The following is a 27,862-nucleotide window of genomic DNA, read 5'->3' as shown; positions in this document are numbered from 1 at the left end:
CAAAAAAAAAAAAAAACAAAAAAAAAAAAGAGAGAAAAGATAAAGCAGGCTTCTCCTCCTAGCATGACCAAACCCTCAGCCTGAAGAGCCCTAGAGCCAGGCTGGGCTGGCCCCTCACTCTGCCAGGATCCCAGTAGTGAAGGTAATTACATTTATTTTCCTCCTCTTGGCACAGAGTCCCCCAGTAACACAAGAATGCGCTTCCTTCCACCCCCACTGCCAACTCTTTGCTTGGCCTCCGTCCGCACACGCGGCATCCCCATGTCAGGGCCCATCCCCGGAGGCTTGCTGGCAGATGTCCTGAGGTGGCAGCCTGCACAGAGTCCCCACTGCCAGGGACTTCCTGCCAAGGACTCCCCACAGCCATACAAGAGCACAAGCAGTTGGGACTCAAGTTGAAGGCTCCAGCAGTTTACCTTAAACCATGGAACGCAGAAGGTATCCAAAGTGAGAAATTGCTGCTGGGTCTGGACAGTGGAGCAGGGAGGGCCAAGCTGTGTGAATGGAGGGAGCCCCTCATGCGCCGCCCGGGCTTCCAGTCCTGTAGATCTGCAAGGGAGGGCCAAGGAGCTGTTTGGTGATATCGGGAAATCGTAGACAAAGGACAGGCAGAAAGGAGAGGCTGCAGGAGATGAGGCCTGCAAATCCCTGCAATGGGGAAGTGCTGGTGAGCCACAGCTAACTGAGACCTGAAATCAAAAATCAAATCTGCCACCTCATCCTCTCCTGCTCTCTCTGACCCCTCCTTGTGAATAAAATAAATGAAATCAGCCAACTAGATACTTAAGATCATAGCTCATTAAAGCTGAAAGGGATGCCAGAGATGAGGCCAACCCTTCGATTTATGGATGAAGAGACCCAGAGAGGGGAAGCAATGTGTCCAAGTTCACACAGAAAGACGCTGGCAGCATCAAGGCTAGCACTCCTCAAGTGTCCAAACACTGAGCACCTACTATGTGCCAGGGATTCCTCCAGATGGTAAGGACACAGCAGTGAACACCACAGACAAAATTCCTGCCCTCGTGGAGTTGACAGTCTCTAACTCAGCCTAACAGAACTTTTTGTCTGATAGTGAGTTAGGCACTCCTCCTTTGTGCTAATTAGTGTTTGCATGATATATCTCCTTTTGCATCCAGAAACGGATTTTTTTTTTTTTTAATAGAGAAGGGGGTCTCACCATGTTGCCCAGGTTGGCCTTGAACTCCTGGCTTCAAACAATCCTCCCGCCTCAGCCTCCTAAAGCACTGAGATTACAGGTGCAAGCCACCACACCCAGCCTTGAATTATTTATTTTTAATTAATTTGAATTTAAATAACCACATGTGGCCAGTAGCTACCACATTAGACAGTGCCATTTCAGAGGATTCAGCTCAGCAAGTGTCTCCCACTGCCAGGAGCTAAGCTGACCAGTGCCTCCACGCAGGGCAACACTGCCAGTGACTATCCCAGGGAACTTTCCGAGGCCCCAAGATGGCTCCCCAGCCAGAGAAACCCACCGCCTGGTGAGGAAATGGCCACCGACCCTTCTCCTGAGACCTCAGAAGCAGTTAGTTAGATATGCCTAGGGAGCAAAGCAGACTGAGAATGAACTGGCCGCCTTTTTTTTTTTTTTGAGACAGAGTCTCACTCTTGTTGCCCAGGCTGGAGTGCAGTGGCGCAATCTCGCCTCACTGCAACCTCTGCCTCCGGGTTCAAGCGATTCTCCTGCCTCAGCTTCCTGAGTAACTGGGATTACAGGCATGCACCACCACGCCCGGCTAATTTTTGTACTTTTAGTAGAGACAGCGTTTTGCCATGTTGGCCAGGCTGATCTCAAACTCCTGACCTCAGGTGATTCACGCCTCGGCCTCCCAAAGTGCTGGGATTACAGGCATGAGTCACTGTGCCTGGCCAGACCAGGCCACTTCTGAGGACAAACTTCATCCCTGCCCTTGCTGTAGGTGGTTTCTTGCTCCCAGCCTGACCCCTCCCAGTTCTGGTCCTCATGCTACAGGGGAAATGACTCTCGCAATGTGACCTGGGAGGTCTTGAGCAAGGGGCAAGCCCTTGCTTTCCCGGCGGAGGCCTGTACAACAGCAGCTGGAATGACACAGCAGAAGAAAAACGGGCAGGCCTCCGGGAGGAGAGAAGTGGTGGTTTGATTAATTGGGATTACTTATAGGTAAAGCCAGCCAGGTAGGATCCACTGCTGCCAAGGACTGTTCGGGCAGAGACACCTCCTCTCTCCTGGAAGCTCCCACACACCCTCCTTCTCACTGCATTATCTTGTGTGTGTTTATTTGCCATCTCACCCCAAGATCGACCTCTCCTCAAAGGAACTCAGGACGCTGTGGGCACCCGTGCCACACACAGGGCACAGGCTGCCCCTTCCTCCTGCAATAACAGTGCACCCAAGGCCCAGCTCAGAGCTGGAGAGAAATGAGTGTGTGTGGAAAGAAGACGGGGGTAAGAGGAGAGGAGGGGAGAACAGGGGAGGGGAGGGATGCAGAGAAAGAAAAAGAAAAAGATTACTACCCTAGGTCAGCAATGGTCCTGCATGGCGAGGGCTGAGGAGCAGGAGGGAGGCAGAAGCACATGGAATGCACAGGGAAGGAGTCCTGATGTTCTCTTTACCACGAACCTCTCTGGAGCTCTAACGCCTCCTCCTACACACTCATACGTGCTCTCTGCAGCCCTCTGCATTAAGACCACAAAGCTTAATCTGAGTTCTAGTCTCAGTGCATTTTCACTTTTTATCTGCTGGGCTCTTGACAGTATCCTAGCATCTTTACCTTCCCTCAGCCATCGCTTTGTATCTTCACATTGATCTCTTAGACCCGAGCTTAGAGGGCAGTAGAGCTGTGAGCCCAATGCAAGCAGTGGGAAAAAGAGGAGGAGAAAGAACTGAGAATGGAAATGCCCCCAGAGGGACCACCTGAGCCCTGGGAACCTCCACATTGCACAGAGCACACCTCCACTTTAATTTACACATCTTATTTCATTTTCTTACCAAATAAACTGTCACAATAACACAGGAGCTGATTCAATTCAAGCAGAGCTGCATAGATCACATCAGAAAATGACTGACAGTCTTGATGCGGAAATTGCATTTATCATACAGACAAATAAAGTGTGAAGACATACACTCAGGATCAAGGTTTTATCTGTACCAGAGTGTACAATTGACCTGGAGCTCCCCACCCCCAAAAATGAGGCATCAGCACAGGTCTGAGACAAGATTGAAACAGGGAACAGGAGGGTCAGCAGAGTCGGGGGCCAGGAAGACCAGTGGGTTGGGATAAACAGTTCAGTGAACGTTGGGAGGAGATGCTCTCCAGACACCAGGCCACAGCCTCCACCTCCACTGGCAGGAGGGAATGAGGGAGAGCAGCCTGCACCCTGAGATGACCTAGGAATGGCTCCACATTGGAAATTCATGGCAAATTGCTCCTGTAATTTACTGGTTCGGCTGGAGAAATGCATCTTTGAACTTCAGTGAGAGACTTTGAAAATCATTCTCAACTGAGGCTCTCCAACCCGTCTGAGATGAATTAAAGGAAATTATGCACATAAACCCCATAGATCAAGGGGACACCCACTCTCCTTCAACTGCCTGCAAGGTGATTAGACAGAGTTCATAGCAGAACAGGCGCTCAGGCTGGAAAAATAAAATAAAATAAAATAAATTTGAAATGCAGAGATTGATGGCTTCTGTCACAAAGTCTCTCCAAAGCCACAGGCTGTAAATTGAACTTCCCATTGATGCTGAGGCAAAGGTGATAGCTCAATGGCAGCTGTTGGCCTGGTGGAGTCTTTGGGGGAAGGATTCCAGATCCCTCTTTTTTTTTTTTTCTTTTTGGAAGGAAAATCTGTATTTTAATTATTTTTATGTACAGAAAACTCAACAGTGTACATTTAACCCAGTTTAGTGGCAAGTTCTTTAGCCTTTGCCTTTTCGAGCTTGGCGATACGAGCCATAGACTTGGGACCCAGGACATTGCCGCCCCAGTGACGGCAGATCTCATCGCATCTGTCATTGTCATTGGTCCTGATAGCTTCCACCAGCTTAGCCAAAGCGCCTTTTTCTTCCGAGTTCACCTGTGTGAAGGTGGCAGTGGTGCAGGTCTTCCTGTGGACTAGACGGCCCAGTCTTGCCTTCCCCTTGATAATGCAGTAAGGGACCCCCATTTTACGACACAGGGCAGGCAAGAAGACAACCAGCTCGATGGGATCCACGTCGTGTGCAATCACCACCAGCGGAGCTTTCTTGTTCTCCACCAAGGTGGTGACGGTGTTAACTCCTGCTCGAAGGACAAGTGGTCTCTTAGTGGGGACGTCCCCTTTGCCAGCAGCTTTCTTCTCGGCCCGGGCCAATGGCCTCTGCTTCTTCTCTTGCTTTGTCTCTGGTCTGTACTTGTGGGCCAGCTTAAGCAGCTGAGTAGCTGTTGGGCGGTCCAGGGCCTGGGTGAACTGGTTAATGGCAGGAGGCACTTTCAGCCGCTTATAGAGGATGGCTCTCTGCCGCTGCAGCCTGATAGAGCGAGACCATTTCATAAAGCGGGTGAGGTCTCTTTTGGGCTGGATGTCCTGTCCAGTGCCAAAATTCTTAGGCCTTTTCTCAAACAGGGGATTCACCACTTTCTTGGCCTCCTGCTTTTTCACGACAGCAGGGGCCGGAGCCACCTTCTTTCCCTTGGCCTTCTTTCCTTTCGGCATCTTGGGCGGCAGGAGGAGAGAGCCAGATCCTTCTTAAAATTATGCACTGTCCAAGCTTGGGGAACTGCAGCCATCATGTAGGAGGATCCACATCCCAGGGAAGTGGCTGTGGTTCTTAAGGATGCCCTATCATTGCCCCAAGAAGGAGATATTGAGACACAGAACTGCAGAAGAGTCAGGTCACATACAAACTCCCCTCAGCCAGATATCTTCCTAATCTGGGTCCTGAGCCTCTCACAGTAGCACTGTGCCCAGTACCCTGCACACAGCTGGTACTCAGCCATGTTTGCGGAACACAAGACGTTTCCTGCCTTCCAGGGCCCTGCTGAGCAACTCACCCCAACCTCCACCTTCTCTGGCACAGCACAGGTCCCAGGCAAACCAAAGAAGGGAGGCAGCAGAGAGGCAAGTCCTAATGCTGCTCAGACCCTGGTCCAACCTGGAAGCAGCTGACAGTCAGAAGTACAGAAATCTGGGCTAGATTTTCTAACACAGAAAGGGATGTAACTCAGGCTGGGGTATTTAGAGGGAAAGGAGGAGGAGGGATGTGTTGAAGGCTACAGTATGCTGCCCAGATCCCCCTTCAGGACTGAGGCACTCATTCCCAAGTCACTCTCTAGAATTATCCTCAGCCACAGAGCCACTTGGCTTAAGGATACACCCCAAACCTGAGGGCAGCCACCTCCAATGCCTGGTTAGTTGGCTAAAGGGGAGATGCTTTCAAAGGCCTGGCCCTCTTGCCTCAAGGCAGAGCAATTCTGCAGGACCATCTGCAGAGCACCCCATGGGACTGGCTGAGGCCTTGGTTGCAACCGCATTGCAGCGCAACTTCTCTTTCTGCTCCCTTTGCTTCCTTCACTTCCTCCAGGTGTTGATACCAAGGGCACTCCCTACAAATCTTGCTGCATGAAATCTCCACCTCGGAGTCTATTTCTCAGGGAACCCGACCTAAGTCAGGGGGCATATCTAGAACAAGACAGACGATCATGAGCTATCCACAGATGGTGCCTCAGAGACCAGCTGGTCCAGCTCTCTCCTTTCACAGATAAGGAGCCTGGGGCCCAGAGAGGGAAAGTGGCTAAGAGAGAGGGTCCATCTGCACAGGGGCAGCCTCCAGCTCCCTCTCACACAGGCTAGGCTTAGCAGGAAGATGAGTGTGGGGATGGGCCTCTTTGGATGTGGTGTTTAACCAACACCTGCTTCACAGAAGGACAGCTATGCAGCTGAGGCTTGTGATGTGAACTGACTCCTCACTCCTCCCAGGTACAGAACTTGTTATTTGATGTTGAAAAGACCCTCTGTATCCCCCACAAAACTGTGGGACTTTCTTTGTAGAGGCGGCCAACATGCAAATATGTGTTCACATCTTCCAGGTCAGAAGTACCTGGCCAGGAGATTCATGCACAGGAAAGGGAATTTTCATGGCCAAGATGGAGACAAGCCCTGATGTTGTGGGTACCACAGAATTTGGGGTGACATGAGACCCCTTGTTTCATCTAATCCCTCATGTCAGACCCAAGGGGACCCACAGAAGGGAAGAGTTTTGCCTCCGTCCACACAGCCAGTCCCTGGCAGAGCTACTTTGAGAACTCGGGCCTCCTGACTCCACATTTTCCCAGGAACCATCCAGAAAGCTGAGGCCCCAAGCATCCCTCCCCAGAGAGAGGCTTGGGCCTCAGATGAGTAATGGAGAAGGGTCAGGTCCCTGTCCCTATTCACCCCAGCTTCTCTGTTATTTTGTGGGAAATTCGGTGCCCTGAAGCCAATAACTTGCTGGGTGATCTCTCGGCAGCTCTTGGCACATCTCCCCAGCATCCTTCTCAGAAAAGGGCACAAGCACTGCCATTTTACAAGATTTATTGGAAGCCTCTTTCTTTCAATGAAGGAAAGAGATACTTTTATTGGTTTCGGCTAGGTTGTTACAGTCGACAATCACCTCTATGTCCCCAAAATTTAAAAATGGGGGAAAAATCACCCAGCATTTACATCAATGTGGTTCATCCCTAGAGGGAGATACATTAAAGAAAGGAACAAAATGAAAGCTAACTGATGAGTTGCCATTTTAAGACACTCGGTTCCATTAAGCTAAAAGCCTGTTCCCAGGACCACAGCAATGATGCCCAAATGCTGCCAACACACCCACATGCCAGGGCAGGGCTCACAGGGCCTTCTGCCAGGGCTCCCCAGCAAGTCATCAAGCTCTAAAAGCCAAGGAAGAGACCCCTGCAATCTGCCCCCGAACCTGATTTTCCCATTTAGGACCCACTCCTCTGATCCAGGCTTGATCCCTGTGGCACCCAGCCAATCAAACCCTCCCTGCTCCAAGGAGTTTCACGTGGAGATGGAGGCACTGGAGCAGGGATGAAGGTTTTACTGCCAAAATGTGGAACTTTCGTTTTTAATTGTTTGCTTGCCTGTCCACTTGCTTCACAAAAGGTGGCCCCCTGGGAACTGATTAAAACAAAACAAAACAAAAAAGGTGGCCCCTAGTGGGAAGCCAGGGCCTGTTTTGGCACTAAGTAGCCTCAGTTTTCTCACCTTTAAAATAGAATGCACTTGGACCATGAAAACCCGGATGTTAGCCCCCATCTGTTGATGGCTTACAGTGTGACTTCAAACCAGTCCCCCAGCTTCCTTGGGTTTCAGCTTCCTTAGCAGTAAAATCAGTCTGAAGTGCCTGTTTACCCCACCACACTGAAGCTTAAAAATGGTGGAAGAGAAAAATAGCCTTTCCAATAAATGATATCAGAACAACTGGCTATCCACAGACAAAAAAAAAAAAAAAAAAAAGAACCTTAACCTAAACCTTATCTACACATAGAGATAGACACATAGACATGTCTATAGAGAGAGATGTAATGTTTATATATTTAAATTCAAAATGGACGGTCTTAAATGTAACATGTAAAACCTTCTAGAAGAAAACATAGAAGAATATCTCCTAGGGCAAAGAGTTCTTAGACATGACACCAAAAGTACAATCCATAAAAGAAAGAATCAATAAATTAGAGCTCATGAAAATTAAGTGCTCTGGAAAAGACATTGTTAAGAGAATGAAAAGACACTATACAGAGTAGGAGAAAATATCTGCACATCACATATCCAACAAAGGACTTACCTCCAGCTGCATAAAGAACTCTCTAAACTCTGCAGTAAGAAGTCAAAACGTCTACTTTAAAAATGAGTAAAACACTTGAACTGACACTTCACCAAAGAGGACATACAGATGGCAAATATGCACATGAAAAAAATGCTGAACATCATCAGCCATTAGGGAAATGCAAATTAAAACCTCAATGAGATCTCATGCAGAATCTCTTATCAGCATAGCTGAAGTACAAACGCCACCACACCCGGTCCTGGCAAGGTTGTGGAGAAACTGGATCACTCGTACATTGCTGATGGGAATTTGAAATGGTATAGCCACTCTGGAAAACATTTTGGCAGTTTCTTAAAAAATTAAATGTGCTTGGCAAGTGGCACTGGTGTTCGAAAAATAAACAAAAACAAAAACAAAAATGCATCTACCATACAACCCAGCAATTGCACTCTTGAGCATTTATCCCAGAGATAATCTCATGTTCACATAAAAACCTATATGAGAAAGTTTATAGCAGCTTTATTTGTAATAGCCCAGATGTCCTCCAATGGGTGAATCGTTAAACAAGCTGTGGTACATCCATACCATGTGTATCAAGTTGAATAGTATTCCCCTAAAATTCATATTCACCCGGAACCTCAGAATGTGACTTCACTTGGAAATAGGGTCTCTGCAGATATCATTAGTTAAAATAAGGTCATACTGGATTAGGGTAGGCCCTAAATCCAATGACTGGTGTCCTTATGAGAAGGCCACGTGACGACCATGTGCCAACAGAGGCAGAGACTGGAGCAGTGCATCTCCAAGCAGCACCAAGGCCTGGGGAGAAGCAAGGAGGGATTTTTCCCTAGAACTTTCAATACCTTGATTTCACACTTCTAACCTCTAGAACTGTGGGAAAACAAATTTCTGTTGTTTTAAGACCCCCCCCCCCGCCCACCTCCCACCACGTGGTAGTTTCTTATGGTAGCCCTAGAAAATGAATACACCATGGAATACTACTTAGCAATAAAAATTAATGAATTGATGGCACAACAATCTAAGGAATCACACTGAGTGAGAAAAAACCAATCTCAAAAGATTACTGTATGATCCCATTTATATGACATTCTCAAAATGACAAAATTAGAGTGATGGAGAACAGATCTGTGGTTGCCAGGGTAGGAGGAAAGGAAGGGTATGACCAGAAAGGAGTAGCACAAGGAGGTTTTGTTGTTTTTGTTTTTTTTTTCGCTTTGTTTTGAGACAGGGTCTCACTCTGTCACCCAGGCTGGAGTGCAGTGGCATAATCTCGGCTCACTGCAGCCTTGACCTCCCAGGCTCATGTGATCCTTTCACCTCAGCCTCCTGAGTAGCTAGGACTACAGGTGTGTGCCATCACACCTGGCTAATTTTTTACTTTTTATAGAGACAGGGTCTCACTGTGTTTCCCACACTGGTCTCAAACTTCTGGGCTCAAGTGATCCTCCTGCTTCGGCCTCCCAAACTGCTGGGATTATACGCATGTGCTACCATGCCCAGCCACAGGAGTTGCTAAGAGTTTTAAATCAGCAATTCTGATTGTGGTAGTGGTTGTGTAAATTAATGCATATCACAAAATTCATAGGAATATACACTTCCCCCAAAAAGTGAGTGCATGTAAAGTGAAATGTAAGTAAGGGCTGCAGTTTAGTAAGTGGTATTAATGTCAATTTCTTGGTTTTGGTCATCATCAGGGTGAAAGCTGGGTGAAGGGTACCCAAGAACTTTCTACTATTTTTGCAACTTCTATGTGAGTCTAAAATTATTTCAAATTTTTAAAAAAATTTTAAGTTTAGGGAGGATTCAACATGTTTTATAAAAGTAAATTTTAAAATGTTACCTTTCAAAGTTGGCTCCCGGCAAGCTCTGGAGTCAGACAGACCTAGGTTAGTATTGTGGCCTGATCACATACTAACTCTGTACCTTTGGGCAAACTACTCCCCTTCTCTGAACCTCAGCTTCCTTGCGTATAAATTCTCACACAGGAATAATGACACATGGTGCACATATTACATATGAGATAATATAAGCAACAGCACCTGAAGCAATGGCTATAACATGGATGGTGTTAAGTAAATCTTAGCTTCTGAATTTACCCAACCAATGCAACGCCTCCTCTTTGTTCACTCACCTGCCTTGTATTTTATTCCACCCTTCAAAGTCAAACAAGGTTCTCCTGGGAACCCAGGTTCCGCCAGCATACGGGCCTTCCACGTCTCTGCATCTAGGCCAACATAAAGGCTGGGCTGCCCCTGAAGCTCAGATCATGCACTCTGGATCCCCAAACAGGCTCTGCAAGGCCATCCAGCCCTCAGAGTTAATAGGGTGCAGCTAATAACTACCCCCTGCTCTAAGACCCCATTTACCATCCCTCCCTTCTTTCCCTTCTCTCCTCCATCATTGCTCTAGCACCATTCCAAAAGGTCTTGCAAGCAAGAGTCACTCCTTTATGAGTGCAAAAATACTTACAAAGCAGTTTTTCCACATGTTTTAAGCCCCAACAAGACCCTGGCTAGAAGCAGGGCAAGTGTAAGAACCCCAGTTTTCCAAGTGGCAAGACGAACACTTTGGGGAGGTGGATGAGGAACAGGAAGGAGGGAAGGGAATCAGCACAATTAGTCACCTGCTGTGGGCCAGGCACTTTATTTTCCTTCATTTAATTCTTAGAAGACTGTGAAGTAACAATCATTAAATCTCCATTTTGCAGACAAAAGAGCCTTAGTTCAGCAAGACTGTATAACTCATCCAAGGACACACAACCAACATGGGCAGAAGGGGGATCCCAAGACCCAAGCCTCCTGACTCCAAGGCAGGGCTCCTTCCTTCACACAAAGCACAAAGACCATCAAGCTCTCATTTATCCATTATCAAGGAGCAACTGGAAGCCCTTCCTTCTCTGTGGAGTCTTCCTGTATTGTCTGCACCCATGAGTGCCCTGGGCCCAAAGACATGAGGATCTTCAGATGTTCCTCACTCTACCTCCCCAAAGGACACAACACGTTCATATTGTGTCACGTTTCCACCATAAACATGGAATTCCCTGGAGCTCCTTTGCCTGCCTGACGCAATACCACCACCATCCCTCCTCAACCTCAGCCTCTCTGTCCCTCCCACAGCTCCTCCAACTCTAGAGAGCCAGATTCTGTTCCATATCCCACAGAGTCAAGGCTGGAGTGGCTCTCAGAAAACACTCCAGAGGACATTGAGATTCACAGAGGGGAAGGTGCTGGCCTGAGTCCCACGGTGGGGTAACAGCCTGCAGGGACCATCCCCCAGGCCTCCCAACTGCATTCAGTACTTCTGTCTTCCTCTCTGCAACTCTCCTTAGAAGGGGGCTGCCTGGGTCATGGGCTCGCAGCCGTTCCAGCACGTCTGCCTCCCTCCCACACTCCTGAATCTTGTCCATCCTTCCAGCCCCAGCTCAGTCCTGCTTCTTCTCCCTTGAAAGCTTTCCAGATTATTCTAGCCTGCAAGGGTCCCTCCTTCCAAGGACAGCTGCTTCTACCCTCCGTTGCCCTTGGTATCTACAGACCTCACATAATTTCACAACAGTCAGGGGGCCTCATTCACCCTTTCCAGCCAGACCACCAGCTCCTAAGGACTCAGACCACACCACCCTCCCCACAGCCCTGGCACAGCTGAGCACTTAGAAGGCAGAGAGAAGTGGGGAGGGAGTGGGGACAGACCTTTCTTTGAGCATATGTCTCTCCAAATTCTGTCCATATTTTGTCTGATTTGTGGGGGACTCCCTTATCTTTTTCCAAACTTTGTGGGATTTAACATTTTCCCCTAAAGAACACTCTAACAAGATCTCTCTTTGTACTATAATTTTGCCTAACAACCCCCTGAGAATTAAACTTTGGGGTAAAATTCCCCTTTTAAGTTGAGACGTGCTCCCTTTGTGACTAATTGAGATGCCAGGATCAAACCAAGTCTTCAATCCCATTAAATAAAGCCACATAAAAGCTGCCCCTGCTAACAGCACTTTCCTGATTTCCTCAAGCTGGCCGGCAATAAGTATTCCTAATTGTGCTTGTTAAAAAGTGGATTTATGAATCCCAATTAGGCCGCTTGCACTTACGTGGCAGCAGTTTTTCAATACCACCAAACCTGTCTTCTTCCCAAGATGAAATTATTTCTGGTGGGTGACAGGATAATTACTAAAACATAAAAGGACCCACCCGGTACCACAGCAGCAGCTTCAGCAATTCTGTTAGGAGGCCTTGAGGATAAGCAGGGTTTTGATGGCAAATTTAAACCCACGTTGAGCATTCCAACTCCGTGATCCTCAGCACACAGGTATATCTCCTGGCTGTTTCTCCTTGGACCCAGTACCAACCTCCAGATGCCCTGCCTCGCCATTCATCCTGCTCCTGATTTCCCAGCTGCTCTCCAACTATGCCTTGGGCCTTCTCCAGAGCAAATTCTTCCACTCAAAAGGCCTTTCCTCAAACCTACTCTCCCCCATCTCCCTTGAAGTCTCAGCTCAAATGGCCTCTCCTCCAGGAAGCCTTCCTTCCTTGACACCTGGTCAGATGCACTCACCAGCAGCCACCCACAGCCTCTTGCACCTATTGCTGTTCAAGCATTTACTGTATCTCTCTGACTCCTTGTGTTTACCTCCTATACAATTGTGTTTGTCTTGTGTTCGTCTCCTGCACAATTAAGGAGCTATAAGCTTCCCAAGGGCAAGGACTAGGTCTCATTCATCTTGGTTTCCCCAGTGCCTGGTATGTAGTAGGCTGGCTCATTCATTCATCTTCTTAGAACCCAAGTTTAAAATGAGCAAAGGATCTGAATAGACACTTCTCCAAAGAAGGTATATAAGTGACCAATAAGCACATGAAAAGATGCTCAACACCACTAATCCTCAGAGAAATGCATATAAAAACCACTTTGAGATAACTTCTTCAAACCCCCTAGGATGGCTACAATCAAAAACTCAGATAATAAATGCTGATGAGGATATGAAGAAATTAAAACCCTCATAGACTGCTGGTGGGAATGTAAAATGGTGTAGCCACTTTGAAAAACAGTCGTGCAGTTTCTCAAATGTTAAACATAGAGTTACCATATAACCCAGCAATTCCACTCCTAGGCATGTACCCAACATAAATGAAAATATGTGTCCATGCAAAAACTTGTACGTGAATTTCATAGCAGCATTATTCATAATAGCCAGGAAACAGAAGCAAACCAAATATCTAACAACTGATGAATGGATAAATAAAACGTGCTATATCCATAAAGTGAAATACTATTTGGCAATAAAAAGGAATGAAGTACAATTAGTTCATGCTACAAGATGGACGAACCTTGAAAACATGCTAAGTGAAAGAAATCAGTCACAAAAGACCATATACTGCATGATTCCATTTATATGAAATGTCCAAAACAGGCAAGTCCATAGAGACAAAAGTAGGTAAGTGCTTGCCAGAGGTTGGGGGAGGGGAAATGGGGAGTGACTGATAATGGATATCGTTTTACTTTTTTGGGGTAATTGTGGTGATTATACCACAAAATTGACTGTGGTGATGGTTACACAACTCTGTGCATGCACCAAAACCCATTGAATTGTACATTTTAAAATGGTGAATTGAGAGGTGGGTGGATCACTTGAGGTCAGGAGTTCGACATCAGCTTGGCCAACATGGTAAAATCCCATCTCTACTAAAAATACAAAAATTAGCCAGGCGTGGCGGCACATGCCTGTAATCCCAGCTACTCGGGAGGCTGAGGCAGGAGAATCACTTGAACCCTGGGAGGCAGAAGCTGCAGTGAGCTGAGATGGCACCATTGCACTCCAGCCTGGGCAACAAAGCAAGACTCAGTCTCAAAAACATAAAATAAAACTGAAATAAAATAAAAAATAAAATGGTGAATTTATGGTATGTGGATTATATTTCAACAAAGCTGCTATAAATCTTTTTCTTGCCGGGCGCGGTGGCTCAAGCCTGTAATCCCAGCACTTTGGGAGGCCGAGGCGGGTGGATCACGAGGTCAGGAGATCGAGACTATCCTGGCTATCATGGTGAAACCCCGTCTCTACTAAAAATACAAAAAAACTAGCCGGGCGTGGTGGCGGGCGCCTGTAGTCTCAGCTACTTGGGAGGCTGAGGCGGGAGAATGGCGTGAACCCGGGAGGCGGAGCTTGCAGTGAGCCGAGATCACGCCACTGCACTCCAGCCTGGGAGACACAGCGAGACTCCGTCTCAAAAAAAAAAAAAAAAAAAAAAAAAAAAAATCTTTTTCTTGTTTTAGTCATTTAGGCACTCACTATGTGTGGAGGGTGTGGGTTCATGAAGGACTGAGCCCCAGTGGCCTGAACTCCTCCTGTATATCCCCCTACTTGGGGTAGCTGAGCGTTGGGTATTCTTCCACTGCTACAGCCTCCCTCAAGATGTCAGCCCCCTGCTTAGCCCAGGAAGGACAGTACAGGTGACTGGCCTCTTTTTTCGATCAGTCATGATGGGGGAAATTTAATCAACAACAGGACACTTTGCTACTTCAAGACATAATATAATGTAGTGGTTAACTGCAGTCTCCAGAACCAGACCACTTAGCATCAATCCCAGCTCTGCCTATTACTAGCTCTGTGACCTTGGACAAGTTACTTCACCTCTCTGAGCCTTGGTTTTCTCATCTGTAAACTGAAAGGATAATAACATTATCTACCTCATAGGGCTGATGTGTGTGTGGATAAAAGGAATTAATGCATATAAAGTATCTGGCCGAGCACAGTGGCTCAGGCCTGTAATCCCAGCACTTTGGGAGGCCGAGGCAGGTGGATCACTTGAGGCCAGGAGTTCGAGACCACCCTGGCCAACATGGCGAAACCCCAACTCTACTAAAAAACAAAGAAACAAAAAAACTAGCTGGGCATGGTGGTGCATGCCTGTAATCCCAATTACTTGGGAGGCTGAGGCAAGAGAATCACTTGAACCTGGGAGGCGGAGTTTGCAGTGAGCCAAGATGGCACCACTGCACTCCAGCCTGGGCAACGGAGTGAGACTCTGTCTCAAAAATATATGTATATTATATATTATTATTTATTATATATTAGATATTTATACATAAAGTATTATATAAAGGATATATTTTTTATATTATATAAATATATTTTTATATATACATTTTATATATGTATAGCTCATATATATATGTATATAAAGTACCTGTCATAGCATAAGTGCTATCCAAAGATTAACTGTAATATTTCCCTATATGGGGGAGTGAATCTCATTAATTGGTTTAGTGATGGGCAAGGCTTACAAAATGCCTGTTCATCTCAATCAGCACCCCCAAGCCCTCATTTCTCCTTGAGTTGCACTGTTCTTTCCCCCACCTTCTCTCCCCTTAGTCCAAGCACGCCAGCCCCTCTCCTCCTGGGGGGAAGGGTCTTGCTGGAGAATACAGGCACAGGAAAGAATCAGGAAAGAATGTGGCACGTGTGGTCTGGCCATTCTCGAGACCCTAAGACAAGGAGGCAGTGTGCAGCAAGGCCCAGGCTGGGCAGACCAGCCAACCAGAAGGGCCCGGCCCTGCCATCTGCTCTCCCAGCCAAGGTGAGTGGCCTGGCATGGATTCACACTTGGTCACAGCCCAGCACCTCTACCAAGTGCCCATTAGGGAGCAGAGCCAAGGCTCAAACCTGCAAGAGCCATTTCCCATCATGGGGAAGAGGCAGCAGCCCTGCCCGATAAAAAGGCCTCTTCAGCATGCTTGCCCACCGCCCACACTCCATTTTGCCTAAGAGTGGCAATAAAAACCAGCTCTCTGCCCAGAAAGGCAATGGCTGAGGATGCTGTTCTCCCTAGGTAGTATGGCTTTCATGAGCCCCAGTGAGGAGTGGGGAGACCAGCGCTCAGTGGGTGGTACCATCCTGTACCTTACCAGGCTCCTTAATTAGGTCTGGAAAATTTGAATGCTTCCTAATGATGCCCTTTGGAGGCAGGAACCTAGTGGGCTTAACCCATCTGGTCTCATCTGGTGGACACACTCACACACTGGCATTATGTTTACAAGCACATGCTCACATATGGTCCTGCACACTTGAGCACACACATGCACATATAAACAGCGTACATGCATACACAATCCTAGACATATGCACACACCCCCATGCACTCACACACACATGCACACTATCATGCACACACTTGCATGAACACATATATACTCACATGAAGGCATATGTTTACAAGTACACACTCGCATAAGATCACACACTGAAGCATGCACACAGCACGTACCAGCTTACGTACATACACAGGCACATGCAAACATGTTCATATGCACACATTCACTCCCACCCCTGTCATGTCCACACCCACACTCACACTCACATGAACACACATACATACAGCGGCCCCTGATCCACGGTTTTGCTTTCTGCAGTTTCAGTTACCAACCACAGTCCAAAAATGTTAAATGGCAAATTCAAGAAATACACAGCTCATGAGTTTTAACTTGCATGCAATTCTGAGTAGTGTGATGAAATGTCATGCCCTCTTACTCCCTCCAGACCGGGACATGAATCGTGCCTTCATCTAGTGTATCCACGCCGTAGACGCCCCCTGCCCATTAGTCACTTAGTGGCCATCTTAGCTATCAGATCGACTGTCAGTGGTATCTCAGTGCTTGTGTTCGAGTAACCCTTATTTTACTTTTTTTTTTTTTTTTTGAGACAGAGTCTCACTCTGTCACCCAGGCTGGAGTACAGTGGCATGATCTCAGCTCACTGCAACCTCCACCTCCCCAGTTCAAGTGATTCTCCTGCTTCAGCCTCCCAAGTAGCTGGGATTACAGGCATGTACCACCACGCCTGGCTAATTTTTGTATTTTTCGTAGAGACAAGGTTTCACCATGTTGGCCAGTCTGGTCTCAAACTCCTGACCTCAAGTGATCCACCCACCTCGGCCCCCCAAAGTGCTGGGATTACAGGCATGAGTCGCTGCACCCAGCCCCTTAATTTACTTAATAATGGCCCCAAAGCACAACAGTAGTGATGCTGTCATATTGTTATAATTGGTCTATTTTATTATCAGTTATTGTTAATCTCTTACTATACCTAATTTACAAATTAAACTTTATTATAGGTATGTATGTATGTATAGGAAAAAACATACTCTATATAGGGGTCGGTACTGTCCACAGCATCCACTGGGGGGGCTTGGAACATGTCCTCCGAGAATAAGGGGTGACTACTGAATACTAACACCCTCACATGGACACATAAACACACACGTGTTCACACACATCCTCCCACACATGCACACTCACACACGTACCCAGAGGCAGCCCCCCAGCCCACCGGGGCTCCAGGCTCTGCCGGGAGGACAGGTTGCAGGAGGCCAGCAGTCAAGTCACAAGATGGTCCTCCCATTTGCCAGGCTCTTTTCCTCCTTCAGAAAATCACAACCCAGGCGGATTCCCAGGGAGGTGGTGTGAGGCACGGAAACACAGGTCCGCAGAGGCCTCTGAAAAGCCTCGTTCTGGAAGACATCTCTAAGGATTACCATAGCTTATGGGAAGGACTAGGTAGTAATGTTGACAGCATGGGAATATCTTTGATTAGGTCAATAGAAAATACGCCGAGTTCATGCAGAACTCCTTCCTCCATTACCTCACTGAGTCCCTGCTGTGCTGCTTACTGGCGGGATCATCCTGAGCCTGTTTCCTCCTGGAGCTGCTGTGAGGATTAAACAGGATAACGCATGGGAATTGCTGAGCCCAGTGCCTGCCACATAGTAAGCCCCAGTAAATTAGACCTTTTATCTTCAGCATTATTATTAATATTGGATATTAATAGTAATGAATCTCATAGCAATCCTCTGAGGTATTATTTTCCCCATTTCATACAAATGAAAACAGAAGTCCAGCACTTTAAATGATTTGTAGCCAAGATCACACAGCCAAGTGGGAGAACTGAACTTGGGCCTTCTTTCTAACACTAGGAATTCCTTCCACTTCTCTCTGCCCACCACCCACCCACATACCTGCTTCTCCTGGGGCGGGACCCCCACTGAGCTTCTCCCAGCTTCTCAGCATCTCCTGCAGAGAGGGCAGGAAGGGCGAGGAGAGGAGAAGGGGAAGACAGCACCTTTCTTCCCCAGTTCAAGCCGTGGAAGCGCTGGGCTTCTGCTGTTTGGGACGTGCCCTGAAATGGATGTTATCTTATATTTCTTTGTCCCCATTCCGCCAGTGGTCCCCAGGGAAGCGCCATCCCAGTCCACTTAGACAGTAGATCCTTTCATGCTTCAGACACCATCTTCTAAGACTAGCTGGGCCCAGCCACGCAGCCTCTGGGTGCTCCAGCTTTCCCATCAGACTCTACCACCTCCCCACTCCAATGACACCTGCCAGGGCGTCTGGGGTGAGGCCACAGAACACCCAAGCCCAAGAGCTAGTCCAGGTTCCTATTCCCGCCCTGGGCCCAAAGTCACCTTGTGACTGTGGGCAGGTCACTTCCTCTCCCTGGGCCTCGGTGTGCCCTCTGCCAAATGAGGGGGTGGAAAGGTCCTTTAAGTTTTAACCTTCTCCAGGGCTGGGAAGCTGCAGAGAACCTCAAAATCCAAGGCAGGCTAGTGGGGAAGATCCTTCAAGAACAGGGGAGCTTAGTAAATCATATCGCAGCAGGAAGGCTCTTCAGAAAACACCACACATAGCGGGCGTTCAAGTAGGAGAGTCAATAAAGAGACGGAGCCCTGCCTGAGGGCTTGTGAAGCCTTGTCCCCACCATCAGGACTACGAGCCAGCCCTCCACAGCCAGCCAGACCCGCTCTTCCTCCTCCACTAGGTTTCCTTTTAGAAGGAAGGCTTCTACTTGTGAAAGGCTATGGAGCCCCAGAGAAAGAGGCAGCCGGGGAGAGGGGGTGCCCATGCACTCACGCATGCACACAGACACAGAGGAGCCACACCCAGCAGGACAGAAAACCAGGCCAAGAGGCCTGCAGGGGACGAGCTCTATAGGCCCCAGACCAGCGTCCCCACACAGACAGAACCATCTCCTACCACAAGCCAGCAGAGGGGTCAGGATTCATCACCTTAACACACTGTTGCCAGTGCTGGATGGTTTCCACGTGTTTCTCCAGAGCTTCTCTCCACGCTTCCCTCTGCTCCAGGCCCAGGAGGCTGACAAGCATGGGCTTCATGTGAGGAGGCCCCCTTGATCTCTGGCTTCCAGTTGGGTTGGGCAGTGGGGCACCCCACAGGATGTCCCAGAGCTGGAGAAGGCTGGGCTGGGTCACTATGATTTGGCTGCCTCCATCCCAGGAGGTCTTGCTCCTGTCACAGGCAGCCTCTTTACACAGCACCCTCTCCAAGTCCCTGCAGACCTGGGGGTAGTAACTGCTCCCCACTGGTGCTAGCATCAGGGTGCTGCACTACCCTTTGCTGATTTTCCTGCACTCTGGCCTCCCCTTTGTAAATGGTCCCTTTATGAGCACTCATCAAATTCCCCGGCTTGTGTTCACCACTTGTCACCTGCCAGGATCCTGATATATCACTCAAGAAAAATGTTCTTAGTCAAATAATGATGGCAAACCCATCATGACCAGAAACAACAAAGTCAAGCAGAAACAACAAAGTCAAGCAGAAACAAATTTTGGGCTAACTGGCCTTGCAGCCTCTGAGCACAACCAAGCTCTCTGTGGTATGGTTCCCCAGCCCCAAAGCCCACCAGGGCCAGAGCAGGACTGTCCACAAGCCCCAGGCTCCCCGTGGGCCACGGCGACCTGGATATGCACATGTCCCAGCTGAATGGGGAGGCCACCACTCAGCTCCCTCGACTGTTGCCAGGCAGAAATGTGGGCCTGGAGTTGCAGATCTTCTCCAGGAAACTGGAAATACATTTTCTAATGTAAAATCTTCTCTTGGCTCACATGTTTTCAAAGCAAAATTCCAGCCAAACTTATCGGTAGCTGAGAGAGCTGTTTGTTCCCCTACAAGTTACAATCTGGGACTGAAATTCCATCTCCTACATAGACAATTCAGTAGGATGACAGCTTTGGTGGCCCTTCCAAGGCTGCACACTCTGAATCTCTGAGTCTCTCTCTGCTCTGGGGAAGGAAGAGGAATGGCAAGGCTCCCACAGGGAGGAAGGACCCTTGGCAAAGCCCAGACAGTAGAGAGAGCTGGGTAGCAGGGAGCAGCCAGGTGGAGGGCCCCAGGACAAGGACACAGAGCTGGCCAAGATGGGAAACTGGAATTTAGGTGATTAAAACCGGGGGGCCCCATTGGACAATGGGGTTGGCCTCAGCAAGGCTGGGGTTATTCTGGATCTGTTTGGTCCCAAGCTCTGTTTGTTTTGAGGCTGCACCAAATTCTGTCTGAAAGTGGCAGTGGTGCGAACTTCCTGTCCTGCTGGGAAGTGCTGGCAGCAACTTTACCTCCTATAAGAGAGGGAGATTCATGTCATTCACCAAGGCCCAGAATCTGTCCTCCTTAGGACCACCGCATCACTAGGGTTTAGGCGGCTGTATCCCGGAAAGAGCATCTCATCCCTCCAGCTGCCTCCAAGCTCAGGCCTGGAAAGGGCATCTCATCCCTCCAGCTGCCTCTGAGCCCAGGCAAGCTCGCAAACTAGCCGGGTACAGGGGAATCTCTCCAATGAAGGAAAGCCTCCGGCTACATACTCCCTGCCTCCTGCTTCTCCCCTTCCCTGAATTACTCCAGAATTGCCTGCTCCCTCGTCTGGCAGCTGCCCATGCTCCACCAGGAACTGTGAGACTGTTTTTCAAACCTTCTGTCTTACCTCCCCCACTAGACTATAAGCCCTCTGGCAGCAGGGCTGGGTTATAAAACGTATTTCCCCTCAGGGCTCAGCCCAGCTTCTTACAAATGAAGGTCTATAATATCCACATTACTGGGCATTTTTGGTGATGTGACTACAGACAGTAATAAGAAATTATAAGCATACTAATAATGATGACAGATGCCTTGCATCTGTGCAGCACTTTGAACTTTAGGAATAAGAATAATAAAGTTAATAATAATGATGATAGATGTCTTACATTTGTACAGCACTTTGAAGTTCTCAAGGCACTTTCATAGACTTAATTTCACCTCATCTTCAAAACCATTCTTGTAAAAGGGGGGGAGATGAAACAAGATAAGCAAAATGCAAGTAATTGCTGAAGCAGGTGATGCAGATGTGGGAGTGCGCTATACTGTTCTCTCTACCTGGGGTCTCCAAAATTCTTCACTGTAAAGAGTTTTTAAAAACCCACTCTAGTATGTAAGTGATGGAAGAGGCATTATTCTCATCAATATGTTCTAAAGCTGAAGAAATGGAAACCCAGAGAGGGGGCTTGGCTTGTCCAAGTCACTCAGTTTGTGAGGACCCACAGAACCAGAGAGGCAGCATTCCCGTTCCTGGCCAAGTGGTCTCCTTCCTACAGAAGCCTTGTCCAAAGTGGGTTCCATAACACCACTTCCGTAGGATGTTAAAGGGGTTCTGTAGAGACTAAGATCCCATGGTTAAATAAGTTTAGGAAACACTGGGTTAAAGAAAGCAATCAGGTCCATTTCCCACGGACTTTTTGGAGACTTTATAGAACATTCTGCAGAACCAGTGTTCCCCAGAACACAGGCTGGGAAATGCAGGCTGCATCAGACCTGCAGGTAAAGGGGAGCCCTACTCCACACCCCAACCCCCACCCACCCCCAGGGCAGGGCTTTCCAGAGACCAGAACCCCGGCCAAGTGAAGTCTGCATGAAGGGATGTGCTGCAGATGAGCCCTGCTGGGGCGTGACAGAAGTAGGACACATAATCTGCCCCGGGAGAGGGGACTGTTATAGGGTGTGATACGGCCTCTAGATAATGGTGGGGTCAGAACAGGAGTTGTCAAAGATGCCAAGAAGGCACATGAGGCCCTTCCTGGCCCTGCCCTCCAGGCTCCCAAATTACATCAGGGCTCCACAAAGTTTCATTCCGGAGAAGGGAGAGGAGCTGTTTTTCCTACACAGGCTGCCCCTGAGGGGTCTACAGAAACAGATGCTCCAACCCTCTCCTGAGCCATGAATTGAGCTGCTGATTCAAACTCCCGCCCCTCCTTTCCTTGCTAATCTTCACCCCTGGACCCTTTTGTGCTCACACCAGCTTCTCTGGCAGCTTCACAGGCCCTTTGGGTAGCTATAGTGATGCTTAATCACTAACGAAGCACATTTTTCCATCTTCCTCTCCACCCTTCTCCCCCTCAGTAGTGAGACCTTGAGTCATGGAAGAGCAAGTAAGAGAAAAATACAATTTGCTTTGTGGAAACTGGGAATACATATGTTTATTATCCTCGAACAACAACAACTAACCCTCACCAAGCCCTTACTGTGTGCTAGGCCTTGTGCTGAGTGTTCACTCACTCTCAATCCCCACAACAACCCTACAAGTTAGCTTCTATTTTAAGCCCATTTTACAGATGGTAAAACTGAGGTACACAGAAGCTAAAGGATTTGCCCCATATTACCGAGATGATGAGTGGTTGAGCTGAGCTTTGAACCCAGGTGGGAGGAGTCCTCAGACACTGCTCAGAACCCCTCCATCAAGCTGCCCTCGGCAGGCAGCCTAGGCCAGGAGCCTGCAGAGCCGAACATCCCCCAGAGGCAGGTCTCAAGAGTCAAAGGTGGCCCTGAGGCAGCCAGCCTGAATGCACGAAGACCTACAGGCTGTAGACACCTTCTCTGGCAACGCTAGCAACTTCCCAGACCCATAGCTTCACCATTTCCCATCATCTCCTCTCCCCACTCCCAGTCCTGGCCACCAGCCCTTGGGAAACTTTTACCTACAGCTGGACCGGCCCCAGTCAAGGCAGACAGTAGGATCTGGAATCAGCTGTGCTGTGAGAAATTCAGCATTCCAAGTGCCCGGGGAACTCTAGACAGCCTTGTGCCATCTGAGCTCTGCCCCTCTCTTTGCTCCTGGCCTGTTGGCTTCCTCTAAAATCCTAGGCTCCTGCCTCGTTTCCCAGCTGGCACTCCAGAACCTTAGGGTCTGAACCCTGGCCTTCATTTTCTGCTTCATCATATCACCCCCAAGAGAACAGACCCCGCTCCTTATGCCTCCAGTCTCTGATTAGGGTCATGCACCAAATGAAATGAGTGCCTACAAGGGAAAAGGAAAGGCAAGGAGTTTTATCGTGGCCTACCGTGTGCCAGGCCCTGTGCCAGCCAGGTGCCACACTCACCTGCCTTAACTCACCCAACAACACTACGAGGTGAGTAAAAGTATCACCAACTTACAGATGAGGAAACAGAGGCTCAGAGAGGTTAACTATCTTCACGAATGTCACACTACTAGGCGAGTGGAGGACCCTAGTCTGATATGAAAGCCTCAGGTTACGAACGAAGATGCCATAGGGCTATGACAATAACAACACCACCTCAATTTCCTAGTGTTAACAAAAGGCAAGTGTGACCCTAGAGGAGACAATACCGTGTCCATTTTCCATAGCACTGTTACCCAAACAGGTTAGGCAGTGTGCTCAAATCACTGGGCTGTTCATAACACCAGCACCTAGCATAGCGTATACTATGTGCCAGGCACCCTGCTAAGCACTTAACATACATGTCACATTTCATTCTTACAATGCTATAAGAAAGTACTATTATTATTATTTTGTTTGTTTGAGACAGTCTAGCTTTGTCACCCAGGCTGGAGTGCAATAGCATGATCTCAGCTCACTACAACCCCCACCTCCCATGTTCAGATGATTCTCCTGCCTTAGCCTCCCAAGTAGCTGGGATTACAAGTGCCCACCACCACACCCGGCTATTTTTTGTATTTTTAGTAGAAACAGGATTTCATTATGTTGGTCAGGCTGGTCTCAAACTTCTGACCTCAAGTGATCCGCCCACCTTGATATCCCAAAGTGCTGGGATTACAGGCATGAACCACTGCACCTGGCCAGAAAGCACTATTATTATTATTATTCTCACTTTACAAATGGGGAAACTAAGGCTTAGCAAGCTAAAACAAACTACCCAAAGTCACCACAGCAAATATCTGTCCAGCAGCCACACCATTTCCTCATTCCCCGAGTGCCCCACTTCTGTCTAGGTGCTCACTTCTCTCCAACATGACTCAGGGAAGCATGACCCAGAGAATCTTCCTTACTCTGACCCAATCGTGGCAGTCCCTTTCATCATGCTAGTGATTGGCTTAGGAAGGAGCATGTGACCCAGTTCAGGCCAATAAGATATGAGGAATGCCTGCCAAAGGTCTTCTGGGGAGAGTTTTCTTGCTCTTAAGAAGAGATGTCCATTAAGAGAGACAGGCAGTGCTTTGTTCCACCTGACATTGTCATTTGTTTCTTCTTTCCTTCCCTTCCTTCCCTTCTTTCCCTTCCTTCCTTTCCCTTCCCATTCTTTCCCTTCCCTTCCCTTCCCTTTCTTTATTTCTTTCTTCTTTCTTTCTGATGGAGTTTTGCTCTGTCACCCAGGCTGTATCTCAGCTCACTGCAACCTCCACCTCCCAGGTTCAAGCGATTCTCCTGCCTCAGCCTCTGGCTAATTTTTGTATTTTTAGTAGAGATGGGGTTTCGCCATGTTGGCCAGGCTGGTCTCGAACTCCTGACCTCAAGTGATCCATCTGCCTTGGACTCCCAAAGTGCTGGGATTACAGGCATGAGCCACCGCACCCAGCCAGACATTGTTATTTCTGAATGTAACGACTGGAACTACAGCAGCCATGTCACCACCATGAGGCGCTATTGTGAGGATGTGCTAACACACTGAGAGGAACAACCAGAGAGGTGGAAAGGACCTAGATGCTTATTATTTAAGCCTCTGATGTCATGCTTTTCTGTTACTTGCCGCTTAACTGATACAGCCAAAGAGAATGTCAACTTCAGTCCTCTGGCTATAGACTCAAAGCTAGACCATCCAAGCCCAGAGCAGGTATCCATAGGTTACGCTGAAGACTGGGTATCAGGCTGTCAGACTAGACAGATCCAGGCATGGTTCCACCTCCTCGACCTTGGGCCCACCTGGTTTACCCCTACACAGAAGACACAGGCCAGGGCCCAGGCCCAGCCCCACCACCCAACCCTGAATATGATCCCTGAAGGACAAGGATCCCAGCCGGGTCCCTACAATGGAATGCAGATGTCCTACAATAGAGGGAAGATCCTGGAGCCAGGCTCTGCCCCTTGGGAACCAAGTCTCATTTCATTCTCCATTTCCACTGCCTTCCTCTGCTGCTGCCCCATAAATCTCCAGTTTATTAATCCTTTACACGAAGCAGTCGGTGCAGGATCCTGATTTACTCCCTGTTCATAAAACGCTGAGAAATTAAAGATGAAAATCACCCAGAAGGACACCGAGCCTCCAGTGGGGAGTCCCAGAGCAATCCCTGGCCCTGAACCACGTCCTCTCTGCCCTTCCCACCTTCAGAACTCAGGATCTGGTGATGTCATTTCATTGTCCTTATCCCACAGGAAGCAAGGGGCTCTTTCCTATGCTTCCACACCCTCCACCCCTACTCTGCACAAAGCAGGAGGGGGGCACCATGTTTCCCTGAAACCCATTTCAGAGTCTCCTATTTTTTGAAGATTTTCATCTTCTTAAATCCCTTGTGCCACACATGGAGAGGGGTGGAGAAGGTACAGAGAATCAAGTTGCGAACAAAAATTAGGGAGCTGATTAAAGCAATTAAAAGGTCAACATATAGCAGGGCAAGGTGGCTTATGCCTGTAATCTCAGCAATTTGGGAGGCTGAGGGAGGAGGATTGCTTGAGTCCAGAAGTTTGAGACCAGGCTGGGCAATGTAGGGAGACCTCATCTCTATAAAAAATTTTAAAATTAGCTGGGTGTGGTGGCATGCACCTTTATTCCCACCTACTTGGGAGGCTGAGGTGAGCGGACTGTTTGAGCCTAGGAGGTCAAGGCTGAAGTGAGCCATGATGGCATCACTGCACTCCAGCCTGGGCAACAAAGTAAGACTCTGTCTCAAAAAAAAAAAAGTCAAAATCTATAACAAATCCAGAGACATGGCCAAGAGGGAGACTGGAAATTGACTACCTACCCAGGGGTCTCAACTGCCCAGGATCATCCTCATTTCTCAAGTCTCTGAGCAACACCACTACACCCCAATGCCTGCCAAAACCCTCCAGGCACTCAGAGCAGTGATGTTCTCTAAACTCCAGAAGAGCCTGGGTCCTCCTACAGGATCCTGGAAGCGTCTCAAGATTGCCCCGGCTCCCACATCTCACACTCCACCCCAAAATTGCCTGGCAAATCCCACCTCTTCCCCACAGGTCAAGGAGAGCCACAGGCAGGCATCAAGTCTCCATATCAAGGACAAGGACTATCCTGGTTCAGTGTGACAACAAATCTTTAACCCTACTACATGCCAAGGACAGCACTGGGTACTGGCTCCCTGTTTCACCAAGTCCCTCCTCCTGAAGCTCTCACTACAGTTTTGAGGTTGTGAGGCTGTAATAAGTACAGAGAGTCAGGAGAACAGAAAGGCAAGTCATTCAGCCCACCAGAGGGAGGGGAGTTCAGGGAAGGCTTCCTGGAGGAGATGGTGTCTGGGTTGAATTGTGGAGGATGAGTAACAGTCAGCCACACAAGGAAGGTAGAAGGGTGTTGCAGTCGGAAAACAACATATGCAAAGACACAGAGGTGTGACACAGCACGTGTGTTCTGCAGGAGGGAGGACCAGCAGCGGCTTGGTGCTACCCAAACATCAAGTGCAAGGTGGATTATAGAGGATGGGGTGAGGCTGCTGGGCCTTGACTCTGTACTAATGAGTTTTGACTTTATCCCGAGGGCAATGGGAAACCGTTAAAGGGTTTCCGACAGGCAGGGACATGGTCCAGTTTGCACTTTAGAAAGATCCTTCTGCCTGCCACAGGGAATGTGGACTGGGGAGGGAAAAGACATCACAGGCAAAAAGGAGAGAAGGCCCAAGCCAAGGCAAAGGACTCCTGAGCAAGAAACAGCTCTTCAGTCTGGGGGCACAGGCTGGGTCTGCCCTCAATACCATTCAATACCACCAATGCCATGGATAAAGTCTGGATGGGACAAGGAAGAATGAGAGGACGTGCTGAGAGTTTCATGGGAGTGTGGAAATGGCTGTGCTGGAGGGAAGAAAAGCAGCTCGAACCCTAATCCTCTGGCCCAGGAAGGGTCCCCAGTGAGCTTCCGTGCCCCCTGGCTGCGGTGGCTGTTTGCAGGCAGCTTCCTGTCCCCACCTCCTGCTCAGCATCCAGCTCCTCTGCCTGTCCAGGTTTGGGATGGACACAACCCAGTTCATTTCCTCCACACCAGAACAAAGGGGCAGAGGAGCTGAGCCAAGATGGGTGGCCTGCTGGAACACCCCGGGAAGAACGAGACTGCTGTCCCCACCATTTCAATCTCGATATTCACCTCAATCATTCTCAGGCCCCTCTGTGTGCCCGGTATGTGTCACATGCCACTCCCTCACCCTGAGCACCTCCTTCCCTTGTCCACTGGCAGCACCATCAGGCACGCCCGGCTACTGGAATCCTGGTGCCTGCATGCTGACACCCATCACACCTCGTCACACTAGTTACTGTGTCTGTCCATTTCCACCAGACACAGGGCCTCATCCAGGGACCACGTTATCTTCATTCCCAAGTCCAGAGCTCTCATGATTCACAGGAGGACCTGGGTGAAGCCTGGATGAAGAAACTCCCAGGTGGACTCTGGAGTGTGGTTTCTTCTCATGGTGTCTTATCTGCCAGAGAAGGTGTGTCCCTGATGACTGTGGGGTCCCACACCTTGTCTCCTTCCAACTCACTCCCCCCAATAAAAGACCACCTAGCTGCCAAAACAATACCCTTAAAATTGATGGTCTCACCATTTCACCTCCAAGTAAGGACGTTAGCAGCACGTTTCAGTGCCTAACGTCTGCTGTTACCTCTAATTCTCAAATACTCCTGCAGAGTAGAGACTATCGCTGCTGTTTTAAGGGGTAAGAAATGCCAAGCCCGCCTTCCAGGTCCACTGACCTGTGGAGAAGCCTAAGATTATGACTTTGGGCAAGTGGGGTTGCCTCTCTGGTCTCTGTTTCCCTATCTGTAGACT

The 27,862-nt window shown here is 48.6% G+C and overlaps 1 protein-coding gene and 1 pseudogene across 3 annotated transcripts in view; both read right to left on the bottom strand.

Moving 5' to 3' along the window:
* The window catches only part of LOC105488312 (multiple EGF like domains 11), a 388,835-nt gene that overhangs the window by 344,885 nt on the left and 16,088 nt on the right, over positions 1-27,862 (bottom strand). The window lies entirely within an intron of this gene.
* On the bottom strand, positions 1,665-7,434 carry LOC139364449 (large ribosomal subunit protein eL8 pseudogene; annotated as a pseudogene).

Source organism: Macaca nemestrina, chromosome 7 (genome assembly GCF_043159975.1).
Source record: "Macaca nemestrina isolate mMacNem1 chromosome 7, mMacNem.hap1, whole genome shotgun sequence".
Classification (NCBI taxonomy): Eukaryota; Metazoa; Chordata; class Mammalia; order Primates; family Cercopithecidae; genus Macaca; species Macaca nemestrina.
The sequence above is the reverse complement of the archived record's forward strand: the minus strand, read 5'-3'. Positions and strand labels throughout refer to the sequence as shown.